The following is a 12,058-nucleotide window of genomic DNA, read 5'->3' as shown; positions in this document are numbered from 1 at the left end:
GAGAGAGAGAGAGAGAGAGGTCACTTCTACAAGCACTCTTATACAATTTCAACAGTCATGGCTCCCCACCCCCCAAAAAAGAATTGTGATGAGTGCTGGGAATCGTAGCTCTGTGAAAGGTCTCCTAGCAACTCTCAGTACTCTTAACAAACTACATCTCCCATGATTCTTTGTGGGAAGCCATGGCTGTTGAGGTTCTGTAAGAGTGCTTTAAATATTTGGTGTGGTTGGGACCTTAGATGCATCAGTTTTGCTGAATGGCACATCTTCCAGAGGTCTGTTTTAATCAGTAATTTCATACGTCCCTATACAGCCTTGAGGGTAGTGACCAGTCACCCCTTCTTAGCCCAGGAGTGGAGAACCTCATTCTTTGGGGGGGGGGAAGAGGGTGAAAGTGACCCTCCAGACCACCCTTTCTCAACCTGTGGGTCCCCAGATGTTGTTGAACTACAACTCCCATCACCCCTAGCTAGCAAGGCCAGAGCTCAGGGATGATGGGAGTACCGCTTTAGCTAATGGGGCCTCCCGCCGCTGCCACGCTGTTCTCATCCTGAAGCAAAGTTCTTAACCCGAGGTACTATTTCTGGGTTAGCGGAGTCTGTAACCTGAAGCGTCTGTAACCGAAGTGTCTGTAACCCGAGGTACCACTGTATGCTATATGGTAATTTATGGACCTAATAGGTATCTAAAGCCATTTGCACATAACAAAATACCGTATTTTTTGCTCTATAAGACTCACTTTTTCCCTCCTAAAAAGTAAGGGGAAATGTGTGTGCGTCTTATGGAGCGAATGCAGGCTGCGTAGCTATCACAGAAGCCAGAACAGCAAGAGGGATTGCTGCTTTCACTGCGCAGTGATCCTTCTTGCTGTTCTGGCTTCTAAGATTCAGAATATTTTTTTTCTTGTTTTCCTCCTCCAAAAACTAGGTGCGTCTTGTGGTCTGGTGCGTCTTATAGAGCAAAAAATACGGTATGTGATATTTTAGGGAGTAGGCTAGCAATGTACCATTACTTACATCATAGGAGCCTGCACAGCACAAAACACCGTTGCTGTATGTAGGTTTTATTTTATTTGTTTTTTATCTTATATTTTGGAAATGTACATTCAGTTTTTTCCCCTTTAAAATTTTTTGGGGCCCCCAAGAGAGTGAGGCCCTAAGCTATACAGTGGTACCTTGGGTTACAGACGCTTCAGGTTACAGACTCTGCTAACTCAGAAATAGTAACTCGGGTTAAGAACTTTGCTTCAAGATGAGAACAAAAATCGTGCTCCGGCAGCGCGGCGGCAGCGGGAGGCCCCATTAGCTAAAGTGGTGCTTCAGGTTAAGAACATTTTCAGGAAGTGATCGAAGGGAAATTGAAATTACTGAAGGCCGCATACAGCATACTATTAGAATGGGAGACGAAAGATGAAGAGGTAAAAGCAGTTATGATTAAATGGGCACAAGATGTAGGTCACAACATTATGATGGAAGATTGGGAAAAATTATGGAAAACTGAATTAAAATTTACAGATTGTTCCCTATTGAAGGAGAATTACATGAAGATGATGTACAGATGGTACACAATACCAGTGCAGTTAGGGAAAATGTACAAAACTAGTTCAAATATATGTTGGAAGTGTAAGGAAAAGGAGGGGACATTTTATCATATGTGGTGGGATAGTAAGGTAATTAAAAAAAATTGGGAAATGATATACAACGAATTGAAGAAAATGTTCCATTTAACATTTGTTAAAAAAACCTGAAGCATTTTTATTAGGGATTGTAGGGAAAGATCTGCCAAAAAAGCTGAAAAACATCTTCATGTATGCGACAATGGCCGTGAGAGTTTTAATAGCACAAGGACGGAAGACTGAAGAAACCTCAACTAAAGAATCATGGCAAGAAAAAATGATGGACTATGCAGAACTGGCAAAACTGACATACAAGCTACAGGACAGGGATAACTGTGACTTTAAAGATGAATGGGAACCCTTTGCAAAGTATTTGAAGACGCAACAAAGCGAACTGGACTCCTTGGCTGGTTTTGAATAAACATTCACAAACTTGATAATAATCAGCTAAATAGTTTGAGGATCTATACAGCTGTGTAACATGCAGAAAACAGCATTTTTAGAGAAATCAAAGACTGGAACTGAGGGAAGTCGGGGGTGGGGGTGGGTGGGTTTTGTGTGGGATGGTGGGGGGAGGGAGGAAAAATGAGGGGGAAATAAGGGTGATATCTTTCTGGATAATATGTTTTGTTTTAATTTTGAATAAAAAAGTTTTTTTAAAAAAGCGAACAGTTTCAGGTTAAGAACGGATCTCCAGAACGAATTAATTTCTTAACCAGAGGTACCACTGTAGCTTGTTTAGCTTATACGTAAATCTGGCATTGGCTATGCCCCCCAAAATTGATGGGCATTGCCATTCAAACAGGGTCCAAGCCCCCCGTCATGTGATCGATTGTGTAGGCAGGGCTTACTCCCTCCCCCAGATTTTATTCAAGTTGGCATCCCTAATTTAGAGGGTAGTTGTGAAGATAAAATGGGGGTGGGCATCTGGGGGGGGGAGGAACCCTTGTGCAGCTTTTATTCTTTGGAGGAAACCTAGGCTAAAAATGTAACAGCAAATTACCGTATTTTTTGCTCTATAAGACGCACCAGACTACAAGACGCACCTAGTTTTTGGAGGAGGAAAACACGGGAAAAAATATTCTGAATCTCAGAAGCCAGAATAGCAAGAGGGATCGCTGTGCAGTGAAAGCAGCAATCCCTCTTGCTGTTCTGGCTTCTGGGATAGCTGCGCAGCCTGCATTCGCTCCATAAGATGCACACACATTTCCCCTTACTTTTTAGGAGGGGAAAAGTGAGTCTTATAGAGCAAAAAACACGGTAAAATAAATTGCCAGCAAGATAAGAAGCATTGGCCATATTTTTTAAAAAAGGATGAGGAAATTGAATTATCTCAAGGTGCGGATTAATTAGAAATGGAATGAAATCGAGCAGTTTAAGACTACACCTCTGATGACAAATATGCATTATTATTATTTAAAAAACTGGGCACTCAACAGCTGAAAGGAGCTGAGGGTGGAAAGAAACACATCACAATATTTTCTGCAAACAAGATGAATACGAGCTGACAATGTGATGCATCTGCAAAGGGGTCAAATGCAATTCTCCAGTGAATTAAGCGAGGCACTTCTAGTAATCTGGTTCTAGTCATTCATGTTCAAGACGGATGAATTCATTCAGGCGAGGACAGGTGCAAAGAAAAGCAACCCGGATGACTACAGCGGTGGAGAACTTAAGTTGCAAACTGAGCTAAAGGGGAGTAGACCATTTTGGATTTATTTTTTTTTTGCGGGGGGGGGAGAGTGGGAAGGTAAAGAGGGGCTAACATGGCAACACTTTAGAAAATTGTCAGCGGACACAGTAAAGGGAATTAGACAACTGGGATGAAATAAAATTAAATAAAATTATGGTACGAGAACCAAAAGCTACAACTGGGACATTTAAGTCATTTTACATATTGTGCATGAAAATCTACATTAAATCTTCAATGGCTGTTGACTGGAAGCTTTCTCATCATGTTCTGGTCAGATGTAACAATTCCTTTTCCAGGGATCTGGGCTCAGGGAAAACTGGTTCTGCAAGTTCGCAGCTGAAGCTAGCTGTGCACAGCACTGATTGGCCAGCAGCTGTGCTGTCGCAATCTCATTTCCCTCTCATCCTTGGAGCAATTTAAAGGTAAAGGTAAAGGTACCCCTGACCATTAGGTCCAATTTAGCAACATTTAAAAAATTGTAGTAGTAGCAACAGCAGGGTTTTTTTTAAAACAATGCTTCCAGTTAATGCCAGAATGGAGAAAAGGTGGATTTGGTGCCTGCATGAAGCATGAGGAACAGGGACAAGACTGACTAATATAACAAACTGCTAAGTACACATGTCTTTAACAAAGCAGAGATGGACAGAGGCAAGAGTCACACTGTGGAGGATGGTGGGGGTGGAAGATGCAAGAGCTGTTTCAAAGTTGGTACCTACACTAAGATGGTGGGCCAGCATTAATTTCTATTTAATTATTTAGGAAAATTCTTTTGACCTCTTAATAATAAGAATAAACCTTTCTAAGCAGAGAATTATCAATAAAACAGAGATAAAACCAGAAAACCTAAACATCAAGTATACATGCAAGTATACAGGTGTTGCTGTTGTTTAGTCGTTTAGTCGTGTCCGACTCTTCGTGACCCCATGGACCAGAGCACGCCAGGCACTCCTGTCTTGCACTGCCTCCCGCAGTTTAGTCAAACTCATGCTGGTACCTTCGAGAATACTGTCCAATCATCTCGTCCTCTGTCGCCCCCTTCTCCTTGTGCCCTCCATCTTTCCCAATATCAGGGTCTTTTCCAGGGAGTCTTCTCTTCTCATGAGGTGGCCAAAGTATTGGAGCCTCAGCTTCAGGATCTGTCCTTCCAGTGAGCACTCAGAGCTGATTTCCTTCAGAATGGATCGGTTTGATCTTCTTGCAGTCCATGGGACTCTCAAGAGTCTCCTCCAGCACCATAATTCAAAAGCATCCATTCTTCGGCAATCAGCCTTCTTTATGGTCCAGCTCTCACTTCCATACATCACTACTGGGAAAAATACAGGTGTAACACACCACAATTCACACTGGTGGGCTGCTCAAAAAGGCCTTTAAGTGGAAGCTTTGGCAAGCAACCTCAGCTAAGAAAGAGGTTGAGGAAGTTAAAGCAGAAGTCAAGCCTCTGCATAAACAGATTGGGGACCAGCAAACCTATCTCTCTTTGGTGGAATTGAAAAATCGCGAGACTAACCTTAAACTGAGGGCAATTCCAGAAATTGAACAAGAAGATTTGATTGGATTTCTGACAACAGAATTTTCAAAGTTCTGGGGCATAAAAGAAGAAAGTGATTTTAAAATAGTATCGGCTTTTCGACTGGGAAGATTGGTAAGAAAAGACAGATCCAGAGACTGTTTGATAGCTTTGAGATCAAGGGAAGAGAGAGATAAAATATTAGGCCTTCACTTTAAAAACTCACTGGAGATACAAGATAAAAGGGTGGAAATTTACAGAGATATTCCTAAACAGTTATTGGATTTGAGAGCCACCTACTCAGAACTGGCAAAGTTGTTGAGGCTTAACACAATTCCTTACAGGTGGGAGTTCCCACAAGGATTATCATTTACCTACAAACAGAAGAAGGTTAAAATAAGAACCCCAGAGGATCTACAAAAGTTCCAGCACGACCACGGAGAAGATCTCCAAAAAGAAGCAGCAACACATTGGCCTCTACCCCAATCTGGGCTTATACCGCCTGGAGGCGGAGCAACGCCTATACCTTTGGGATCGGAGGGCAAAGAGGACACACCACTCTAGGTGTAACAAAATAGTACAGGATGTCTCTGCAGCTACTTAGTTGGAATATAAATGGCGGAAATTCCCCGGAGAAAAGAAGGAGGATATTTCATATATTGAAGAAAGAACAATTGGACATTATTTGCCTACAAGAAACTCATGTGACCAGGCTCCACAGGAAAGTTTTGGTTAACAAAAGATTAGGCCAAGAATTTATTTCATCAGATAAGGTTAAGAAAAGAGGTGTGGTGATATATGCTAAGGAGAGCCTGGCACCAAAATTTTTATTTAAGGATGAACAAGGAAGAATTTTGGCGATTGAAATTCAGACACAAGGAGAAAAAAATTTGATATTAGGAATATATGCACCAAACGACGGGAAATCAGAATTCTTCAAGAAGCTGCATGAGATTTTGCTGGACTACATGGACTATGCTAACATCATAATGATGGGAGACATGAATGGAGTGGTGTCTACACTTATGGATAAGTCTCAAAGTCTAAACTTAACATCAGACGGCAGACTGCCTAAAACTTTTTTTGAACTGACTGACAATTTGGATTTGATTGACATATGGAGGACAAAGAACCCCCTAGGTAAAGAAGGAACTTTCTTCTCTGAGGCCCACCTGTCCTGGACAAGGATCGACCAAATTTGGACGTCTAGAGGGTTGGCACCCAAGACCAGAAAGGTGGAAATCTGCCCAAAAACATGCTCCGACCACAACGCTCTGAAACTAGAACTCAGATTAACTCAATCCGGTTCCTTCAGATGGAGAATGAATGACACCCTACTAAGAGACCAAGAGATTGTGAAAAAGGCCCAAAAAACGCTAAAGGACTATTTTGAGATAAATCTGAACACTACAGTAGAAAAAAGAATGATCTGGGACGCAAGCAAAGCCGTTATGAGAGGGTTTCTGATACAACAGAACACAATTAAGAAAAAGCTCTGGAATGGAAAGAAGGATAAAATATTGGAGAAAATACATCAAGGAGAGAAAAAATTGAGAACAAAACCAAAGTCAAAGGAGGTGCTGAGAGAAATCAAATTCCATCAAGCACAATATTCTAAATTGATAAATCAAGAGATTGAATGGAAAATTAAACAGATGAAGCAAAGATCGTTTGAATCAGCAAATAAATGTGGAAAGCTGCTAGCTTGGCAGCTGAAAAAAAGACAAAAGTTAAATACAGTCACAAATCTAGAGATTGAAGGAAGAATGGTTCAGAAACCAGAAGAAATTAGGAAGTGCTTCCACAGATATTTTAAAGAACTTTATGCACAGGGGCCTCAGAAAGAACTTGAGATAGACCAATTCCTAAAGACAAATGGACTATCAAAAATAACTCAAGACAAAAGATCAATCTTGAACTCTACAATAACTCTACAGGAAATTGAAGGTGCCATTCAGAATATGCAAGTAGGCAAATCTCCAGGCCCGGATGGGCTTACCTCCAAATACTACAAGACTTTGAAGGATTATTTGACACAACCTTTGTTGGAGGTATGCAACCAGATCATGGATGGGAAGAGGGCACCAGAAACGTGGAAAGAAGCTTTCATCACATTGATACCTAAGATAGAATCTGAAAAGACTCAGCTTAAGAACTACGGTCCCATCTCACTCCTGAATGTGGATTACAAAATATTTGCAGACATTTTGGCAAGTAGACTTAAAAAGGTCTTAAATGAAGTAATTCACAAAGACCAAGCAGGCTTTCTCCCTGGTAGGCATTTATATGAAAATACCAGAAACATCATTGACATTTTGGAACTTTTGCAAACCAACAGGAACACAAGGGCGGTGTTAATTTTTATTGATGCGGAGAAAGCATTTGACAATATATCTTGGATGTTCATGAAGAAAAACTTGGAAGGGATGGGAGTGGGACGGGGGTTTGAAAATGGAATAGAAGCAATCTACTCAGAACAGAAAGCTAAATTAATAGTGAACAATGTGGTGATGGAGGAATTTAAAATTGAAAAAGGGACACGACAAGGGTGCCCCCTATCCCCTCTTTTATTCATTTCAGTCCTGGAGGTGCTACTGAACATGATAAGGGAGGACCGGTTGGTACAAGGGATAGAGGTCGGAGAGAAACAATATAAACTGAAAGCTTTCGCAGATGACTTAGTTCTGACATTACGGGAGCCAGAACCCAGTACAAAAAGAGTTCTAGAACTTATATCTGAGTATGGTCGGGTTGCGGGATTTAAGTTGAACAAACAAAAAACTAAGGTTCTGACCAAGAATTTGACACTTACAGAAACAGAGGGGTTTCAGAGAGAAACAGAATTAAATGTGGTTAAAAAGGTGAAATACCTAGGGATTTATTTGTCTTCCAAGAATTTGAATTTATTTAAAGATAATTATGAGAAATGTTGGTTGGAAGTTAAAAAGGATTTAGAAATTTGGTCAAGATTGAAACTCTCCTTGTTGGGAAGAATTGCAGCCATAAAAATGAATGTATTGCCGAAAATGTTGTTTTTGTTTCAAACCTTACAGATCGTGGACAGAGTGGAATGTTTTGGAAAATGGCAGAAGGATATATCAAGGTTTGTTTGGCAGGGCAAAAAGCCCCGAATAAAGTTTAAAATATTAACTGACTCGAAAGAAAGAGGGGGGTTTGCCCTGCCGGACTTGAGGTTGTATTATGAAGCTGCAGCCTTCTGCTGGTTGAAAGATTGGTTTTTGTTGGAAAACACTGATGTCCTAGATCTGGAAGGTTTTGACAATGCTTTTGGTTGGCATGCATACCTATGGTATGACAAGGTTAAAGTTCATAAATTGTTCAAAAACCACATTGTCAGAAAAGCAATTTTTGCAGTCTGGATGAAATACAAAGACTTATTAGAGAGTAAAACCCCGAGGTGGCTATCACCGGTAGAGGCCAAGGCTCGAAAAAGACCCAACATGGAGGCCTACTGGTCGAAATATTGGGAATTAATTGAAAAAATTGGAGACAACTGGAAGTTGCAGAGCCAGGATAAATTAAAAAACAAGGTGCGAGATTGGTTACACTATGCTCAAATTCAAGAGGTTTTTAAAATGGATAAAAAAGTTGGTTTCCAGGTGGAAAAATCGAAACTAGAGACAGAATTGTTAGAACCAAAGATCAAGACTTTATCGAGAATGTATAACTTGCTGCTTATGTGGAACACACAGGATGAGATAGTTAAATCTGCCACGATAAAATGGGCACAGGATGTTGGACACAACATTATGTTTGAAGACTGGGAAAGGTTATGGAACACCGGAATGAAATTCACGGCATGTAGTGCCTTGAAGGAAAACATTATGAAAATGATATACCGGTGGTACATGACCCCAGTCAAGCTAGCTAAGATATATCACCTGTCTGACAATAAATGTTGGAAATGTAAGGAGGCAGAAGGGACATTTTTCCATCTCTGGTGGACCTGCCCAAAAGTGAAGGCTTTCTGGGAAATGATCTATAACGAATTGAAAAAGGTATTTAGGTATACCTTTCCTAAGAAACCAGAGGCCTTCCTCCTGGGCATGGTGGATCAGAAAGTGCTAAAGAAGGACAGAACTTTGTTTATGTATGCCACTACAGTAGCAAGAATTCTCATTGCAAAGCACTGGAAGACACCAGATTTACCCACGCTGGAAGAATGGCAGATGCAGTTGATGGACTACATGGAATTGGCTGAAATGACTGGCAGAATCCGCGATTTGGGAGAAGAAGCAATGGAGGAGGACTGGAAAAAATTTAAGGACTATCTGCAAAAATATTATAAGCTGTATGAATCTTAAGATAGTGCATGATAAGGAAATGTTATGCTTTAGCAAATATGATTAAGTAAATGGTAAAATAAGTGATAAAAGAGAAAAGGAGACAATCTGAATCAAATATGTTATGTTTATTTTAAAGGCATTAAAATTGAGATACAACACATTGAAGTTGAACACATAACAATTGAAAGTTACAATAAGGTATGAAATAAGGTAACAAATTGCTGACATTGTTAATTTAAAGAACGCAGATCCGGAAGGTGTGGGGAAGTCCAAACAGGGATTTATTGAAAGTTGAATAGTTAAATATCTATAACCTCTTTTTTCTTCTTTTTTGTTAAAAAAGAAAAGTTTCTTGTATTTACTCTTTTTGTGTTATGTGGAACGTATAAAATTATGGAAAGAAACGCAATAAAAAATTTATTAAAAAAAATAATAAGTGGAAGCTTTGGCAAAAACTCACTAGGAAACCTCAATTTGTTTTCTTCCTTAAAAGATTGTGCAGGTCCCTCTTTTAACTGGTCCATAGTTTGTGCAGGCTTGGTTTTCTGTATTCTCTGGGCTGCTCTGCAGATGATCTTAGTAAATCAAGATTTTTAATAACGTTTGTTGATGATTCGGTTTAGTGACCATTTACTTTTCCACATGTGATCTCAATCATTTTAGGAACTTGATATAGCTTCTGCCCTGTTTGCTGTGATCTTAATTCAAGAAGTGGCAAAATAAATACAGTATACTAAACATTTTTTAAAAAATAATGGTTTATGCAGTTGCTGTAGTTAATGTCCCACCGGAACCAGCTTTCTACTGTTTCATCAGACACACGTTAAGATCATTTGCTCCCCAAACTGGTCCTTTTATGATAAAGAAGACAGGAGGAGACGCTTTCAGTCCATGCTGCCGCCAAATCAATTTGTACTTTCGCATTCACCGCTCCTATTTCTAGCCTTTGTTTTTGGCTGCATAACCCAAAGGCTCCTCAAAAGCATCTGAAAACCCCCAACACTGGTTAATTCTTTCAATTATGTTGACATTGACATAGCAACTGTCCTTACCAGAATTGTGAATCCCTTGAGTTGAGCGGGGCAAATTAGGCCAACTTGGTTCTCGATCAATGCTCTGATACCTAATCACCGCCGGTAATCGTTGCTGGCTACGAAAAAGCAGAGAAGGCCCAGGCCATTAAATCAATCTGAAGTGCCTTAATGCCTGACAGCATGTCCTTTTTGCTGTTGCCTGGGATTTCACAGAGAGAATAATGCGAAATGGCACAGACTTTGAGTTAGCTTCAAAGACATTTTTTGCTATCAACATCCAGGGATACTAGGAATGCATGTGTCATACTATGTGAGGGTTGCCATATTTCAAAAAGTGAAAATCCGGACACAGAAGTTCTTGAGGTTTTGAGGAACGTTGCTAACCTCCTCCTCCTCCTCCTCCTCCTCCTCCTCCTCCTCCTCCTCTTCTTCTTCTTCCTCCTCCTCCTCCTCCTCCTCCTCCTCCTCCTCCTCCTCCTCTTCTTCTTCTTCTTCCTCCTCCTCTTCCTCCTCCTCCTCCTCCTCTTCTTCTTCTTCGAATCAGAAAAAGAAGTTTTTGAGCTTTTTTAAAAAAGGAAATTTGCCAAAATCAACACTTCTGACATGGGTTGCCATTCCAGCGATTTCTACCCGGACACTGTTTCTGAGGCCAAATCCTGTCTATGTCAAAGGATGTATGGCAACTCCTGGACCCCTGGACAGTTAAGTCCAATCAAAGGCGACTATGGCACTCACCTTTCTTTCAGGCCGAGGGAGCTGGTGTTTGTCCACAGACACCTTTCTGGGTCCTGTGGCCAGCAGGACTAAACTGCATCTGGCGCAATAGGACACTGTGATGGGAACCAGAGCGCACGGAAACCCCGTTTACCTTCCTGTAGCAGTGGTACCTATTTATCTACTTGCACTGGCGTGCTTCCTGCTAGGTTGGCAGGAGGGCAACCCTATACAGTGGTACCTTGGGTTAAGAAGCTAATGGGGCCTCCCATTGCCGCCATGCCGCCACCGTGCGATTTCTGTTCTCACCCTGAAGCAAAGTTCTTAACCCGATGTACTATTTCTGAGTTAGCGGAGTCTGTAGCAGTGAAAAGTACCAAACCAACAAGTGCCTGCGTGGCTATGTTTTCAAAAACATGCCACGGAGGACTGTGGCTTGGTAGCAGGACACATGCTTTACATGCAAAAGGTGCCAGGTTCAATCTCTGACATCTATGGGCTGGGGCTAGAAAAGACCCCTGTCTACCCTGGTGAGCCATTGTCATCCTCAGCACTGAGCTAGGCAGAATGATGGTTTGATGTAACATAAGGCAGCTTCCATTGTTCATCTTTCCTGAAGAGAAGGTCTAGAGCTCCGTGGGAGAGCATCTGCTTTGCATGAGAAGGTTAAACCACAGAGCCTAGGACTTGCCGATCAGAAGGTTGGCGGTTCGAATCCCCGCGACAGGGTGAGCTCCCGTTGCTCTTGCCAACCTAGCAGTGCAAAAGCACATCAAAGTGCAAGTAGATAAATAGGTACCGTTCCGGCAGGAAGGTAAACGCGTTTCCGTGTGCTGCTCAAGTTCACCAGAAGCGACTTAGTCATGCTGACCACATGACCTGGAAGCTGTACGCCGGCTCCATCAGCCAGTAAAGCGAGATGAGCGCCGCAACCCCAGAGTCGGCCATGACTGGACCTAATGGTCAGGGGTCCCTTTACCTTTGGGGCAGCTTCCTTTGTTCATCTTTCCAGAAGAGAAGGTCTAGAGCTCTGTGGGAGACCATCTGCTTTGCATGAGAAGGTCACTTGTGTTGACTTTTGTTTTCACCCACTCCATACATTTAAAGCCCATTTAAAGCACCTGGGTTTCTCAAAGGTCTACCCCTCACAGAGCTACGATTCCCAGGGTCCTTAAGAAACTGCATTTC

At 41.5% G+C, this 12,058-nt stretch overlaps 1 long non-coding RNA gene across 1 annotated transcript; it reads left to right on the top strand.

Annotated features, from left to right (window-relative positions):
• The first annotated feature begins 4,207 nt into the window (after positions 1-4,207).
• Positions 4,208-8,649, top strand: LOC309529231. Its single transcript, XR_014218139.1, has 2 exons — positions 4,208-4,586; positions 8,270-8,649. It is a non-coding gene; the product is annotated as an uncharacterized lncRNA (long non-coding RNA).
• Positions 8,650-12,058: the final 3,409 nt, after the last annotated feature.

This window comes from Podarcis vaucheri (genome assembly GCF_965113315.1).
Source record: "Podarcis vaucheri genome assembly, chromosome: 3".
Lineage (NCBI taxonomy): Eukaryota > Metazoa > Chordata > Lepidosauria > Squamata > Lacertidae > Podarcis > Podarcis vaucheri.
This window is presented reverse-complemented; position numbering and strand designations above follow the sequence as displayed.